The sequence below is a fragment of the Canis lupus genome, chromosome 32 (genome assembly GCF_048164855.1).
Source record: "Canis lupus baileyi chromosome 32, mCanLup2.hap1, whole genome shotgun sequence".
NCBI classification, from domain to species: domain Eukaryota; kingdom Metazoa; phylum Chordata; class Mammalia; order Carnivora; family Canidae; genus Canis; species Canis lupus.
In genome coordinates, this window is record NC_132869.1 from 10,045,528 (window position 1) to 10,061,613 (window position 16,086).

A 16,086-nucleotide genomic window follows, 5' to 3' on the forward strand; every position below is an offset into this window, starting at 1 on the left:
GCAGCCTATGTAGAGGGTAGGTCCCTGCTGTGTGGGCTTAACTTCCCAGTTCACATCAGAGAATATCTTACCAGGACCGGGAACTCAGGGCCACAGAAGTGCCGCTGAGAAGCCATCCAAAGGCAACTTATGTTCCCTCACAGACTTGGCAAACTCTGAAGGTCACATCTCGATGTGACCTAAGGACTACAGCTTCCCCCATGAACTTTAATTCCCCTTTCCCCTGACTTCCTCCCACCAGTCTCAGCCCAGTTCAGTCCCCCACTTCAAAGAATTTCTTTTTTTAAAAGCAGCAAGGCTGATCCTTGTGGCCCCTCTGCCATATAAGGCTTAGGAGAGGAAAGGCGGGAAGAAAAGCACCTCAAGTATTTGCTGTGTTCACTTTCAAAGGGCACCCTGTTTGCAGAAGGGGTTATCTTGTGTCCACATACTTTGTTTTCCCTTGGTCTGAAGCAGGAATTTGATGAGGCGAGTCTGGGTCCCTTTCAGTACCACAGAGAGATGCTTTTCTGTGGGGACTTGTGACGAAATTAATTTTTTTAAAAATCATGTGCCCACAAGACTCATCTGTGAGAAGGGGGATGTCCAGAAGCACCCCAGCTATTTTGGGTGGATTGAGGGATCAGAGAGTTCCAATTTTCTCTTCTAGGTACCAATGTAAAACAACAGAGAAAACCATGACAGTTCTCCTATATGATTAGGATACTGATCTACACAAACAATAGGAATAAGGCATCAAATCAAAAACCATGAGCCTCTTTTCTGTGAGGAAAATTCAGGACCTTCCATTCTTTTCCCCTTTTAACATACATGGAACAAGCACATAGAAAGCATTCAACGAAGACATTGAATTTCAATGAGCTGAAATCAAAGCACAGGCACACATTTTCAAGAGGAAAATAAACACTTCATTTCTCATTTGAAAACCACAGGGACACTTTACTACAAAGTATCTCAGAAAGGGCATACATAAATCCCCCAATATTATGGCACAGCTCTCTGGTTTTGCTAAATTCTCAATGGGTGTGCCTCTTTCCTGTCAGGACTTCTTAAATAAAAATGAAAGCACAAAAATGCCCAATCATCTCTGATTCTTCCCTTGTGAGGAAAAAGACCAACAAATAATCTTGAGCCCCTACTTTGAAGGGCATGTACTAACACTGTGATCTTAAAGGCACAGAAGATGCACACATCTTTGAACTCTTTCCTAGGTTTCGTGTCTTCTACACAACTACTAGAAGTGATCTTAAAATTAAAAATATAATTCTGTAAGAAAGAAATAAACCTAGGGGGTATGTGGGTGACTCTGTTGGTTAAGCAGCCTACTTCTCAATTTTGGCTCAGGTCATGATTTCATGGTTGTGAGATCGAGCCCTGAGTCAGGCTCCATGCTCAGCACAGAGTCTGCTTAAGACTCTCTCTCCCTCTCCTACTCCCTCCCCTGCTTTCAAATAAATAAATATTTGAAAAAGAAAAAAAGAAAGAAATTTGTAATACAGGGGTTTCTTTGCCTTGAGCAAATCTAACATTCTTCCAAAATACTTCCACAGCACCTAGGATCCAAGATTCTCAGCCTATTCCCTTTCCTTGCTGGGACCTGTGAGCATTTACCTCACAGGGTCAGTATGGAGAGTTTACCTATTGGTAGACAAGTCTTCTAATTTAATAGTAGTATCATTCCTGTTCAAGCAAAGAGCCAACTGAAATGTTAATATACGTTTAATAAGATTATTATCAATGCAACTGTCAACTAGTTTCGATTCAAAATAAGCAGAATACAAAAAGCAGTTAACCCTTTCAACAATCTTAGATACAACTTTCCTGAAAAGTGAACAATTTTAAAAGACCCTAAATCAGGGATCAACCAAGCTGCAGTCCACAGGCTAAATTCAGTCCACTACATTTTTTTGTGAATAAAGTTTCACTGGCGCACAGCCATGGCCATTCGTTTACATATTTGTTGTCTATGGCTGCTTTCAACCTATAATAGCACAGCCAAGTAGCCGCAACAGAGACATTCTGGCCCCACAAAGCCAAAAACATTTACTGTCTGAACCTTTACAGTAATAGTTTGCCAACCTTTACCCTAAACTCTTTCACACAACTTTTTTCTTTTTTTTTTTTTTAAGATTTATTTATTGATTTGAGAGAGAGAGAGAGAGAAAGCAGGTGCTCACAAGCAGGAGGAGAGGGGAGAGAGGATCTCAGGCAGACTCCCTGCTGAGCATAGAGCCCAACACAGGGCTTGATCCCCTGACCCCAAGATCATGACCTGAGCTGAAACCAAAAGTTGGATGCTTAACTGAGTGGGCCACCCAGGCACCCCTTACACAACTTATTCTCTAAGAAGTGGTCTCCACTTATTCATTTTTACCTGATATATCTTGTGCCAGAGGAGGGCTTAAATTACAACTGCTTTTTATAGAAACACAGAGAACATTTGATTTTCATACTCAAGAAAGACTTCTTATCTATTCTAATATCAGTATAGAGAACAATTTTAAAGGACAGCCTAAAATGTTTGCTCAGAAAGCATGACAAACTTTCTCCTGCCTACATATACTGTGTTGGATAAGGACCAGAGGGAGCTCAGAAGTAGCAAACATACGTGGAAAGACCATCATTGTTGACTACCAAATAGGCCCCTGGGCACAAGTGTGATCAGGTGTATGACAAGCCCCTGGAACAGCTAGCTACATAGAGCCAGATACCAGCCTTTACTGATTCCCTCTCACAGAACAGGTGCTACTTTGCTACTCAGACCCCAGCAACTGACATCTCATGGGCATGATTAGGATCAGGCTCACCTGCTGGAACAGAACCTAAACCACAAGGACTAAGTATAAGCTGGGCTCAAGGTATAAGCCCCTCCATGTCTGAGATCCAGACACCATCCATCCTGTTGCTCTGCCAGCCTTTGTCTATTGTCCTTTTTCCTGTGATCCCAGATGACCCTCGGCACACCGACATTCCACTCCCGGGTGTGGGCAGGGAAGAGGTGGAAGAGGCCAGAACTTAGTTACTTGGCCGTGAAGAGCTGCAAGAGAGGCTAGCATATCTAGTCTTTCATTCTGAGCTGCCACAGGCCCTGATGACATTCAAGCATTCCAGTGCCTGAAAGATGTGCAATCAGGGGACAATGAGCACTCTCTTCCACAATAGAGAAGTACTGCCCCAGGACGGATGAGTCTACCAAATCATTTCTTGAGGACAGATGTGAATTGGAAGAAGAAATAACAAATTCTCTAAAGGGAGAAAGAAGGCATGACCATATTTGGAAGAAATACTTAAAAGGAAGAGAATGGACCTAATGATAAATTTCCCCAAACCTCTCCTGGGACCAATGCTATCACACAGAGTTCGTTTCAAAATTCATACAGCCCCTAGGCTGGCTTCAAATCAAAGGTTGTGACCTTACTACTAAAATCCAGGTGTGTCTGGCCAGGGCTGTCAGCCATCATGTGATGTCCTGCTATGAGTCTGTAGTACAGAAGTGCCGGTTCAAGGCTGAACGACCAGGAAGCTCAATTCCAAAACCATCATATGGGGTAAAGCAAAGCTACTACCTCAGCCAAAACTCTCTGAGAGGCCCATCCAACCTGCAAACGGAAAACAACAGGAAAGAGGTAGGCAGACACCCCTCCACAGACCCAGGACTCAGTAAGTCTGCCCCAGATGAAAGAAAGGGGAAAAATGAATGCCAACATCTGTGACGAAGAGAGAGGTACAGGCTGACCCTGTCTTCCATTTATTTCAGGCCTCCTCCAAGCCACTGCTTGTCAGTTTGAAGGTTCACTTGTCAAGCCAAACACAGGCAGTGCTTAAACTGTACCAAAAAGAGAAAAGAAAACAGGAAAAAAAATCCAAATATGAAGTCCATCTTTGCCAAAGGGAGTTGCTCTGTCATTTGTGGCAAAAGGCACTGGTGCTACTGGTGCTATCCAAGTAGAAAAGAGAAAACAAACAATCCCATTAAAAAATGGGCAGAGGACGTGAATAGACATTTCTCCAAAGAAGGCATCCAGATGGCCGGCAGGTATATGAAAAGATGATCAACACCACTCACCATCAGGGAAATGCAAATCAAAACCACAATGAGATACCACCTCATACCTGTCAGATTGGCTATCTTGAAAAAGACAAGAAATAACAAGTGTTGGCAAAGATGTCAAAAAAAGAGTACCCCCATGCACTGTTGGTGGGAATGTAAACTGGTGCAGCCACTGTGGAAAACAGTATGGAGGTTCCTCAAAAAAGCTAAAAATAGAATTATCATCTGATCCATCACTTCCACTTCTGGGTATTTGTCTGAAGGAAGCAAAACCACTATCTCAGATAAATCTGCACTCCTGTGTTCAATGTCACATTATTTATAATATCCAAGATATGGCAACAACCTGACCATCCATCAACGGATGAATAAATAAAGAATATGTGGTGTATATACACAATAGAACATTATTCAGCCATGAAAAAAGAAGAAAATCCTTCCATTTACAACAACATGGATGGACCTGGAGGGTATTATGCTAAGCAAAATAAGTCAAAGAAATACAAATACTGTATGATTTCTCTTATATGAGGAATTCCTATAAATCAAGAACATACTGAGAGTTGTCAGAGGCAGGGTGTCTGGGGTGGGAAGGGAAATGAGTGAAGGGGGTCAAATGTACAAAATGTTACAAGAGGAATGAGTTCTGGGGATATAATGTACCGCATGGTGACTACAGTTAACAATACTCTGTTGTATATTTTAAAGTTGCTAAGAGAGTAACTGTGTGAGGTGATGGACATTAACTAAACATGTGACCATCATTTCACAATATTTACATGCAGCTAATCACATATGCCTTAGGCTAATATAATGTTATATGTCAAGTATATCTCAATAAATCTGGGGGGAAGTTGAAGGAATAAAGGTAATATGGATTGAAAAAAATAAAAGAGAAAGAAATTTATCATCCAGCTATTCCCACCTTTTGCCACTTACAGAGAAGAGGCAAAGTTCATAGTTCCTGAAAGGAGATCCCTGCAGGTGGGAAAAGAAGAGGATGTAGTTAAGGCCTCTTCTTCTCAGGTGGCCTACACACCTTGCCTTGTCATGCTGGCTGCCTGAGTGGCTGCCATAGCTCACTGAGTGTGAGAGATGGTTGCATGAATCTTCATGACGCCCACAGCACTCATCAGCTGCTAAGCCAGAGAAGATGTTCAAGCCAGAGGAGGACTGCATTCATCAGCCAACAATCACAGAGAGGTCAGAACCAAGACTAGCCCTTTGTTAAGTCTTGAAGTTTGCTTTTAATTCCCTCTCAAGACTCCTTGGACCATCCTCTGCCCTCTGCATCCTTCACTGAGGAACCCCCAGACTGCTTATCAAGCACCCTGCCCACGCTGCCTGTACCAGCACTGTCCCAGTCTAGACTTCCCTCAACATCTCCTGCTTAAGATGTACTCTCTGTGCCTTTCATTTTACCACAAGAAAATTATCAGTTGTTAGAAAGGAGCTGATAAAACATTTCTCTGAGTAACTCTTGGGTCAAAGAGGAAGTAAAATTTGCAGTTTTAGAGTTTTTAGGGAAAAAATGATATTGACAAAACAACATATCAAATGCATTAGTGTGCAGCCAAAGTTTATTTAGAGAAAACTGTGGTTTCATAAATGCCTTAAGCATTAAACAAGAAAGAATAAAAATAAATAAGCTGAGCAGAAAATGGGAGAAATATTAATAATCAACTCTAGGAAAGAGAAAAGGAACATAACTGTAGCTAAGAAAGATTAATATTACAAGGAAATACTGCAAACAATTTTAGGCTAACACATTTAAAAATGTCAATATATTAGAAAATTTTCTAGAACATTTGAATGGAAAGAAAATGACTCATCAAGATATACTCAATTATATGCTAATTGATATTGGAAAAGAAAAAAAAAAAGACAAAAAGAATACCTTGAAAAAAATCACCAGCCCTAAATGGTATATAATTCCTAAACTTGGGGGATTATCTCAGAAAATTGCAAAAGATGGAAGGCTTCTAATTTTAAAGTTAGTAGAAGCCTCTATTATTGTTCAGGAAATTCTCAGTTTCCTTTAGAGGTAATTTTGTTAAATTTGTTACAAGACTTCTCAGAAAAAGTAATTTTATATTATCTCAAGTTAATTTTTCTCCCTACACCTAAAGGTGTACTTTTGTCATTTCTAATGAATACTAGCCAGATTATAAAACTAAGAAATGTTTGTTTTACTCTTAAAAAGAAAAGTTGGTAGAAGCCTCATATCCAAAACCTGACACACACGGGCACACAGACACACTTATAGAGGTATAAACACAATGGCTATCCTATGCTACAGCTAAGTATTAAAAGAATAATTCAAAATGGCCAAGTAAATTAAACATTTAAGAATATATGAATTATTTAGTATTAGGAACTATATTATTATCATTCATTAGTAAATCAAAGAAAGCAGATAACCATCTCAAGAGATGCCTTAAAGGACATTGGATTAAAAAAAACAAAAACAAAAACATACCTTTCATTCCTTCATTTAAAAATAATCGTAGTGAAGTCAGAAAGAAATATTTGGCTGGGGCACCTGCGTGGCACAGTCAGTTAGTTAATTGATAAGCTATCGATTCTTGGTTTCAGCTCCGGTCATAATCTCAGGACCTTGATCTCAGGGCCATGAGACTGAGCCTTCCATCAGACTCTATGTTCAGCACTGTGTCTTCTTGGCCTTCTCATGCTCTCTGCCCCTACCCATTGTGCACTCTCACTCTCTCTCTTATCTAAAATAAATAAATCTTTTAAAAAATATGTTGTTAAAATGATAATGATCATATCTATTGACAACCAATAATCACCTTTATACTTAAGGTTCAGAGACTGGAGACACTCACCTCAAGAATACGATAACCATGTCTTCTACCACCGCTATTATTCTACTTTGTTATCAAAGCTGTGTTCTATGTAACTTGACAAAAAGAAATTATTGTAAAATAAGATACTAACGATACTACACGAGAAAGAAGAGAAAAGTAACATTTTTAGCAAAAGCTGTGATGATCCATTTGGAATATTCATGATAACCAACTGAAAGGACATTTGAACCAATGAGATTTCCTGAATTTGTCCTGTTAAAAAATAGAACAAATGAAATAGCCCCCTGATATAAGATAAAACTTAGGCAAGTCCATTAAAATAGTCATAAACTAAGAATAAATGCATCAGGAAACGTAAAGCATCTGTACTTCAAAGAAACAAAACTGTAAATTACCGAAGAGAATGAGCATGCATAAGCATGCATTATTCACAGATGGAGCAACTTAATGTCAAAGTCGTGCCAATTATTTATAAGCTGGTCTATAAATATTACACAATTCCACCCAAACCCTACCAAGTTTCTTCTTGCTGTTATTGTTTTTGAATTGTTCTTTGCTGTTTCTACTGTGGTTATTGTGTTGAATTTTAGTGAAAATGAAGTTCACTTGGGAAAAATACATGTGGTAACTAAGATAATTATGAAAGAAGAGCAATGAGGAAGAACCTCCACATGGTACAAACTACAGTTGTAATATTAAGGCAACATGAAGGTGCTACAGAGTGCAAGGTGCACAATATTGTTTAAGATACTGTTTTTATTCCCAAGGAGATTCCCATAGACATCAACAGGGAAATAGATGGAAAAATTCATGGGAAATAGGCATAGAAATGAATATTTGCTGAAATACTACTTATAATAAAAATATGAATACAAAGTGCTCCAGGGATGCAGGATGCAGTTTCCTACTCTCCCTCTGGGAGGTGGGGAAGTCCTGTGTAAGCTGGTCTATATTGGGGGCTTGGATGAAGAAGGGTGGCAGGGCTCAACCAAGCACATGGTGGGTGTGGTCTGAAAACAGGTCGCTTTGAAGAAAAAGCAGGACTGTTAAGCAAGAACATAGCTCCCAGAGGGGACTCTGAAGGATATGGGGTGAGAATGGGAATCTGCAGTCAGATTGTGAAGGGATTTGAATATCCTTAGGATACAGGGATCCAAGGGTCTAAAATATTTTTTAGCAAATTTAGAGTCCCAAGCTCCATGCTCAGAAATTGTGATTTGCTTTGCTGTTGATTCAGAGTCACACCCAGGGTTTGAAAGCCACTATTGTAGGCCACGAGTAGCTACTGAAGAAAGAGCTGATGTGATTCTGGCTGTTTCAGAAAACTTACTCTGGCAGTTGTGTGAGAGTGTAAGACACTGGAAAACAATGGGAGAAACTAAGTCCCAGAGAGGGAAACATGCTTGTTTAAGCTGGCACCACAAGCTAATGTCGGAGTCCATCTTGTAGCATGAGTTCCCCAACTCCCAGTTTAGGAAGGGCCATATGGAATTTCTAAACGATCACAGGCAGCGTCTGAGGTTTGTCACATCCAGTAGGCAATGGTTACCTACTGACCTGGTAGGCAGAGCCTAACCACCTCTCACTGCAAAATAATCTTCATAAACATTTGAGATAGTAAACCATTTCTATAAAGAGGACAAGAAAGGGGGGAAAAGTTCAACATGAAAACACCTGGAGATTCTATTTGGCAGAATCATAATACACAGGATGCACAAAACAGGATTCCACAAAGTGATATAAAGAATTCACCTGTGTATTTTCACATAGGGCATGGGGTAAGAGGGATACAAATCTCCAAATTTGCTTTTTCCTTCCTTCTTCCTAGGACTTGGATCATTCAAATATTTGTGTGTGGGTGTGTGAGGGTGTGTGCACACGCATACACTTCACGCACCTTTGAGATTCCTGATGTGATGAGAAAAGTGCTTCAGGTATCCAACACACCCTATTATCTTGGGCCTCTAACCTATACCCACTAATGATAATGGAGTGGAGATCACTACGATCTACTGCATTCAGTACTCAGTTTCATCCCAGGTATGCAGGACCTAAGGGAGATGTCACAATATTGAGAAGATGGTTTCTTTTCATTTGTTTTTAAATTTCTCTCAGATGAATCAGAAATGAAACTCTAAAAAGAAACTGTTTCATTGCTGACAAACTTGATATCCAGCTGCCTTGTCAAAAGTCAAGATTATGGCATGAAACTGTAGGAAAATAACAGTTAATATCATTTTTTTGGCAGAGGGGGAAATGGGAGAAGGAAAGAAAAGATAGGAAAGAGGGAGGAGAAAACAGGCTGCCTCTTTTGATAGCTCCCCCTTTACTATTCAACATTTAATAACTAACCATTTCCCAAAATGATATCGATGGCAACAAAAAACAGGGCCAGAGAAAATATAAAGAACAGTGATCCCAAAATGACCCTAGACTTCAGCCCAAACTTGATCCCCCAAGCTCAGGTTCTCACTCCAGTGTGGTGGTTAATAACTCTACTCAGGATGTAGGATTAATGCCAATCTAGGTCTAGAAAAAAATGAAACCTCAAACATGCCACAAATCCCAGTCACTGGGAATCTGGGCCTATAATATCATGACAGGGAAGTGTCTCAAAAACACAGGATATGAGGGCCTCTGGGTTTGTGGAGACCCTAGTGAATAATACTCAGCTGAGTATTATTCTGACACGCAGATAGGCTCACACTCAGCTGAGGCTCTGTTACCCCATTTATCCAGTGGGGTCCCTGGTCTCCTCACCCTCTTCCTCAGAGATCCCCAAGGCCAGAAAGTATCAGGCATTCTTCTGCACACAGCCAGCCAGGCACATGATGCCACCATGACGATTTTAGTTCAACTAGAAAAAAGTAACTGAATAAGGTCCTTGACTTTTTAAAACCATTTCATAAAGGCAGAGCACCTGTCCCACTGTGCATGTCTTTCGCTCTTTCCTCAAAGTCTGCTTATTTGGACTCACTTTGGCTTTCCACACTTGGCTGTCATGCTCTTTAATGTTTCTGCTAATGATGCAATGTTTTCTGGATGGCAGGAGATGTGGGTTCAAATTCTGCCTCTACCACTTCCAAGTGTGTGACCCAGCTAGAATGAGTTACACAACCTCTTTAGGCATCCGTGTCCTCATTTACAAAATAATAGCTGCCGCACATGATCTTTTCCGAGGCTCAGATGAGATCACATGGGAAGCACTTCCATGCCTAACACCTGACAAGCGCTCACCTGTGAGTGTTATGAACATATACAAACGGTTTCCAAATCCTAACAGAATAATCACCTAGACTTTGTTGAAATGCAGATTCCTGGGTGTCAAACCCAAACACCTGATTCATTAGGTATGAGAGGCTCAGGCATCTTCCTTTTGAAGAACTATATCGGATGGTGCAGGCAGTCTATAGATAATATTCTGAAAACCCCTTTTGCAAGTGTTGCTTCCAACACAAATACCTCCCCACTGGCCCAAGCCCTGTGAGACCCTAAAGTATCCCTCTGAGGGAAGACAGCTTCCAACCTCAAAAAAATTGCTGAAGAGGTAAGAGCCCAGGAATTTTTGAGACTTTTTCTCCAAAGCCATCAGTGGCAGCTGGGAAAATGGCATCAGTTTTGTCCTCTTATCTCTCTTTACTTATTGAAGTTATTTTGTTCTGTTGCAGCTACTGGTTGCCAGGAGCCCAGCTTCATCCCAATCTGCCCATCATGTTGACATTTCAGGTCTCAGTGGAGAGGACGGTTCCTGCTTTCCCAGAGGACAGTGAGCCAAGAGCAGAGTGCCTTGTTCCAGCACTGGATGCACATTCCAATGGGAGCACCAAACTCCATTAAGACAGATCCTGAAAAAAAAATAAAAATAAAAAAAAATAATAAAAGGGAGCCTGGGTGGCTCAGTGGTTTAGCGCCGCCTTCCGCCCAGGGCATGATCCTGGAGACCGGGGATCGAGTCCCACGTCGGGCTCCTTGCATGGAGCCTGCTTCTCCCTCTGCCTGTGTCTCTGCCTTTCTCTCTCTCTCTGTCTCTCAAGAATAAATAAATAAAATAACTCTAAGGAGTTACTCAGGACCTATGCCTATGGAGATGGGCCTGATAACTCTACAGCCCAGGAAGTCTTCTGGAAATAGGAAGAATCCCAAGTACTTTTAATAATTAACAACCTTACAATGAGACAGAACACACACCAAGAAGTAGGACATTTAACAGAAATATCAGAGAGGTTTTTCTGGTCATGTACATTCCACTGGAGAGTCAACTACTCTCTCACTAAGAAGGAATTCTCCCATCACTTCCTAATAGATAATACTTGACGGTCACTGTCATGATGAGCAACTGGAACTGATAAAAGTGGGTTGGAATGGGAAAGTATGAGAAATTACCAGACTCAAAGGAAAACTGAAAACAAAATCTCTTCTTTCTTTCTTAACACACACACACACACACACACACATGTCCTATGCTTCATGGACCTCTGCATCACTAATATATTTGATATCCTCCCCCCAAGAAGAACAAAGGGGTCCCAGCAATCTTTTTCTGCTCACAATCAAGTCAGGTCTTCTGCCATGAGACATGTCCTAATTTTCTTCTACTTCTTTTCCACTCAGGCCCATCTGTTGGGTTCTTCTGTATGTTCTTTGGCTCTTTGGTTTCCACAGAACACTGCAGCCACTTCTCTGGAAGACCACCTCCTCACTCTGAGCTCTGTTGGGGCCAAAATGTTGACATCCTAAAGTTTCCAAAGTGTGTCCTCTAGAGTCCTCAGTCCACCAAAGCCACTGTGTTCCATGCAGAAGAGGGACCTATACCTCTGTTCTGGACTCTCCTTACCCAGCTGATACCATCACAATATGGTTATGCAAAAATGTCTTAGAGTTTCATGAAAGATTCAGTTTTCACCCTCCATCCCATTCTCCTGGACACAGACAGCACTCCATGAGAGGGTGGCCCAGGGAAAAAAAAAAAAAAAAAAAAAAACACATGATATGAATTGCCCAAAAGTCTCCTTCTCCCCTCTGATGGCCAATAGACTAAATCAAATGCTGTTTCTTCCTTTAGGATGAGTTTTCTCCCAGGACGTTCTTTCCGGCATTCATGCAAATACATTTCTGCAGGTTCTCCCCCACCAAGAATCCCAACATGTCCCTAAGGAGTAAACACAGCTTAAGATCAAGCTGGGATCTCCTCACACACAAACACAAATTTTTCCAGCTCCCTTGTTTCTCATCTGTTTTCTAAAGTTCTGCATCTGATCTCCATAAGTAAGAAAAAAATAAAAATATCTCTGATGTCTCCAAAGCCCATCATTTTAAAAGTGTGAATTAGTCAATGAAAGTCCAGGTGTTTAGAAATATGCTTTCTCATTTAAGTATTGAATATAAAGCTACCTTGATACAAAATTATGTTTGCCTTTGACCGTCCCCATCTCACCATTTTTGTGCCTTACTACTCACCCTGCCCTCGGCTCTCTGCCCATTAGATGGACCCTGTCCTGGCCTTCCTCTGCCCTAACCCAACAGTGACCTGGTCTCCAAATTTCCTGCCCCTAAAGACTCTTCAAAATGTACCTGTCTTGGATTCAACTCCCACAGGCCCTGAACTCCTACACTACACAGTCAATCCCTCACTGTGATCATCTATTGATGAACTAACCTTCTCAGTTTCCACAACTGAAGAGTGTTTTAGGAGCAACAGCTTAATCTCAAGGTCCTGGAGAGTGCAGCCTGACCAGAAGAGGGGATGGGGTGGAAGCTAAATCAGGAATGCTTTCCCTCTTGACTACCACTCTCCAAATAGTGATTGCCTGCCCTATTTTAATTTGATAACTTCCTTCTTATCCAGCAGTCTTTTATTAGAAGACAAGAAAAATAACCACTAAAACAAGCATTATATAATTGATCTCTCCAGAGAGCCCACAGAAATGGAGCTTTGTCCTCCTTTCTCCCCTGGCTCCAATATTTTCACTTTCATGGTCATTATGAAACAAAAAAATATTTAGCTCTGGCTTCCTGGAATCTTCTGTGTAACCAAATCTGTAGGTACATGGGAGATGAAGGACCTTAGGGGAGTCTATATAAGCATATTCTCCAAAGAAGAGACATAAACTTCCTTATCCTTAACCCTAGAGCCAGGATTTTTTCCCCTCCACTAGACAAAGCCCATCACATCTGTCAGAGGTTTTCTGAGCTTTCCAGAGGAAGGCCTACACCAGCTAATGCTGACTCATTAGTGAGCCAAGCATCACACGTGGAAAACAGGGCTCATTTGTGACATGACAACACATAGAGGCAAAAGAAAAGAGTCCTGATTTTATAATAATGAGATAATTCTCATTAACATGCTTTCTTTCCATTTTTCAGTGACCAAGCATGCATGTCCTTCAACAACAGAATTATAGAATTTTTCAACCAGTATCACCCAAAAGAGCTTCTTAAGAACTCTTTAATAATATAACCAGAAAACATCTTCTTTATTTTCATGCCTCCTTTTCAAGAAACCGTGTAAAAAAAAAAAAAAAAGTGATTTCTGTGGAACTTTAAGGCAATTCAGGACGGGGTGGAGATGCTTAAGGTTTTGAGCTATAGTAAGTTCTGACTGACTCTGTCTAAGCCTTCCGATCACTTGATTTATCTATCAAATGATGTGCCCAAAGTTCACAAGGGTCCTATCAAACCAAAACTGGAAGTTTCTTTAAGATGTCTAAAATTCTGAATAGGATGAGAGAAACCTCTAATTTATATCTCTGACCAATACCCTCCTTTTGCCCTACAGTCTTCATCTCATTTTTCCAACATATTAGCTCAGATGCAGTTTGTGAATAGCAAAAAATCCTAAATAAGAATGTATTAAACAAACAAAAAAAAAGAATGTATTAAACAATATAAAAGTTGATTTATGTCTCAGTATAAGAGGTCTGGGGCAGGGCTATTTCTCCACAAGCTTAGACTCAAGTCCCTACTACATTGTTGCTCCTCTGTGCCTGGCCTCAACCTCATGGACCAAGATGGTGGCTGGTACATTCCAGGCAGGAGGGTGGAAGAAAGGATAATGAAGAGGTAGAGGCAAAGGGCTTCCACACTATCTCTTAAGTTTATCAGAAGCTTCTACGGGACATTTCTGCATATATCCCACCGAACAGAATTTAGTAACATGGCCAAATCTAGATATGAGGGAGTCTAGGAAATGACATCACTATCCTAAAGGCCATGTATAGTCAAAAGTCAGAGGTTCTCTCACCATGGAAAAGAGAAGGGACTAGATATCAAGGATTACTAGCAGAGTCTTTGCCATTACCAATTAATATTATAATATTCAAATCACAATGAATTTTGGATTCAAAGATGAGGCTGGCTGAAATGCTGGCAGTAGATCAGAGGAGCCAGTAACAGACTCCATGATCAGAAAAAAATAGTACTCAAACACAGACCAAAATTGAAGCAGAGGTAAGACAGCACATGAGGGAAGGAAAAAAGCTCAGGATAATTAAGGATTGTTTAGAACCTACCAGATATTAAAATCTAAGTTCATGGGAATCAAAAGTTTGATAATAGTGTAGAGAAAGACAAATGAATCAATGGAACAGAATAGAGTCCAGAAATAGTGCCAGGTGTGTGTATATGAGGAAAGATGGATTATTCAGTAAATAGTATTGAAGACAAAGGGCTATCCATTTAAGAAAAATAGATCACCTCCTCCCATAACTTGGGTATTCTAGAAACAGTACCTGAAGCAAGACTTAGGTGGCTAATGGTTTTTGGAAGATGCAATTCTAAGAGAGTAAGGATGGAGGGAAAGAGAAGTGAGATATGGAAGAGTGGAAAGCCATTACAAGGTAATGGGTGCTGAGCTGGCTACTGCTTCATGAACAGACACAATCATACAGCCATGCAGGACATCCACAGACATGCTATATAAAAAACAGTGCCTCTGACCTGTCCATCAGAAGAACAAATAGAGTAAACACCTGCTGATTCCCTTCTGTCTCCTATTTCCAACTGGTCACAGTGTTCACGGATTTCCAATATCATGCCTCGTCTATTAGATGTCACTGTTTCTACTGAACAGATCCCAAATAATGATCCTATAAGCAGGACAATGTGTTGTTTTCAAGTTTACTTCTTTAGAGATTCGTAATGGAGTTTGACTGGCAGCCTTGAAAAAGAAAGTTGTTTGTATTGAATTTTCCTTTGAATAACAATGGTAACTGGCCAAATGCAGTAAGAGATGCTAGAATTCACAAGGTTTGCCAAAGGACCCATTCCTTCACCTTCAATATCATGAAATTGAGCCAGTGAATGTTTTCTGGATATTCATTTCCATAGTAATTTTCTTCTCATTCCAGAAGCTGGGGGAGGGAGAGAGGGCAAAAGAGTTTTCCTCCCCCCAGGGCAGGATCACTCTCATCTTCTATTGAGAAATCCAGCTTCAGATCAGAAATATCCATCGTCCTATGCTTATTGAGCAACAAGAGTGCAGAGGGTCTTATGCCAAACTCCAGGCACCAGGCACTGTTGAGTCTCGTGGTGAGATTCTAAATTCACCCAGCCTAGACATGCTTGTCTTCCAATTCTGGTCATGACTGACAAAAAGGAAAATAACTAGAGGAGCCAGAAATATGAAAATAATTTAGCACTTCTGAAAACTATTAGTTTGGGTTTGATTTCTATTTGAGACAAAAAGTCAGAATTTTATTTGATCTGAACATTATACCTAATAGTCCCTAGGTCCCAATAATAATGGCTAAGAAGAGTCCCCTTTAGGTTTCTCCCCGCTGCATGGGAGCTTCAAGAGGGAAGAGATTTTCTGTTTTGTTGACTGATCCATCCCAAGTGCCTAGAACAGTACCTATTACATAGTAAGTCAAAACAAGTAATTTAATAAGTAAACAAAACTGTGGTAAAATGTTCCCTTCTCTTCTCACTTGAACCTTCGGTGAACAAAATAATGATCTCTGATATGCTGTCATTTTTTATATCTAGTTACCTTTTTGTGCATTTGGGGCTACTGCAACAAAATTCTCCATTTGGAGAAAGGAGAAATCTATTGAATTAATTGATCCAGGTGTCTTTGATTTGCTAATATTTGGAATGCATCTCATGATTATTTTTCTACAGGAAGGTTTTAAACTTTGTCTTTACTTTTTAACAAGGTTCAATTTAAGAGCAAAACACAGTTTACATTTCTTAAATAAGCAAAGAAAGAAT

The 16,086-nt window shown here is 40.4% G+C and overlaps 1 long non-coding RNA gene across 7 annotated transcripts in view; it reads right to left on the minus strand.

Moving 5' to 3' along the window:
* The window catches only part of LOC140622993 (uncharacterized), a 145,379-nt gene that overhangs the window by 81,299 nt on the left and 47,994 nt on the right, over positions 1–16,086 (minus strand). Inside the window, exon 4 of one of the 7 annotated variants that reach the window (XR_012022657.1) lies at positions 5,668–10,724. The exons of 5 other annotated variants lie outside the window; for them this stretch is intronic. This is a non-coding gene — a long non-coding RNA (uncharacterized lncRNA). Of the gene's footprint in view, positions 1–5,667; positions 10,725–11,439; positions 11,588–16,086 lie in introns of those variants that run through there. One more of the 7 variants, XR_012022661.1, reaches the window with a different exon arrangement.